Here is a 1,845-nt window from a genome sequence, read left to right on the forward strand (position 1 = left end):
TTTGTAGCTTGTTTCACTCAACATTTATTTCGTCTTGAAAGTTTGTGCTGTGTGTCTCACTTTTACATAAAGAAAATCAGGCGTCGTAGACGTTGTTGAATATCTTACACGTAGTGGTAGGAGCACTGAGGACCAAAGAACACTGCAATAGGGAGCGGCGATCGAATCAGAAAAAGGCCACTTTCTCAGAAAACTGACCTTTTATGAGATAGAAAAGAAAGGCCAAAAACGTAGGACATGCGTCGCCGCCACCGGTCGATTTCGCAAGGGAAGTGCGAGTGCCGACACCGATTCCCTCGCGGATCTTGGAGGCTACGCTACACCGCCGTGCACATCAAGCTTTGGCAAACCGTCCTCTTGGGTAAGGGCTTTATGAGTTTGAATCGACTGGCGTAGTTTTTAAATCCAATTTTCTCGCAGAATGCTTCTCTTTCCGCCTGACAAATGCCACTATAGCCAGGAAGAGAGAGAGAAATTTACCGAGAGCAATCATTGGATGGTGATGTCCTCAGTATTTTGTTGTGTGTGTATGCGGGCCACTTTTTGGTGGCGAGGTGTAGAAGGAAGCAGTATTCATATGCGCCACTGCCCCAGCAGGTGGCTGTTTGAAACACAGCCACCGCTGGGTCTTGAGCCAACCTGGTGGGTTTTTCCCGAGCTCTTGTAAAGTTGATTTTAGCACATATAGCTTTATCTAAGCGCCCTTGACGTGCGATACTTCATTGAGCTGTAACATTTGCGTGGGACGCAGTAAATATTCGAACCCCCAGAGGCAGAATCTTATATTTGCTATCTCATCGTTATACAGTCTTCTCTAACAAAAAGTTTTTAAAAAATTCTGCACGCACACTGTCAACAATACGCAGTCAGTCCTCTGACGGTGCTTCTATATTGGATTCGAAATAGCGCTCAACGAGACAGTTATGAACCAATCGCGACAATAACTTTTGCGCAATTTTCTGGTTTATCGAATCTCTGTTTTCGGTAAAAGAGACATATTTGCTATAATATATGGCGCTTGTCTATTAATTAATGATGCTTGCCTTTGTATTCCACTTTAGTGTGCCGTTAAAGGCAATCAGCTCATAAGAGCCCTTCACATGGCTTCGGGAGTTGAGGAATGGCGATGGCGGCATTCCGACCAGGTGTCCCCTTAACGGCTATCTCTGTAGACAATGAAGAAAAATGCAACTGTAACGAAGCATTGTGCTTCTAGGGTGCATAATAAATCAAAAGCATTTGGCGGAATCTGGAAGAGCGCCTTGGTAGCGGGTATCCAGCTTGCACTACACTGATGTATGCTCAAAATATGGCACCCAATTCAACCCGGAGGTTAAGCAGTACGACACTGGAGCACTATCGTGGACTGTCGCCTGCTATTGTATGGAGGTATTAAACGCCTTAATGCTCCTTCCGCTGGTAACGATATCATTCGACTAAGAATGCAGATGTTTAGTTTATTAGTTTATTTTATATGGGTTTAACGTTCCAAAGCGACTCAGGCTATGAGAGACGCCGTAGTGAAGGGCTCCGGAAATTTCGACCAGCTGGGGTTCGTTAACGTGCAACTGACATCGCACAGTACACGGGCCTCAAGAATTTCGCCTTCATCGAAATTCGACCGCCGCGACCGGGTTTGAACCCGCGTCTTTCGGCCCAGCAGCCGAGCGCCATAACCACTCCGCCACCGCGGCGGCAAGAATACAGATGTGGAGCTGCAATTAACGTTGTTTGAAGAACTCTCGTCCCGCAAACTTTCCGCCCTCGCCGCTAGATGTCGTTCCACGTAACGCTCGCGGTATTACAGGACGTGCTACGTCCGCCGCAACGGTCGAGTGTGGCGCT

This window comes from Amblyomma americanum, chromosome 1 (assembly GCF_052857255.1).
Source record: "Amblyomma americanum isolate KBUSLIRL-KWMA chromosome 1, ASM5285725v1, whole genome shotgun sequence".
Classification (NCBI taxonomy): Eukaryota; Metazoa; Arthropoda; class Arachnida; order Ixodida; family Ixodidae; genus Amblyomma; species Amblyomma americanum.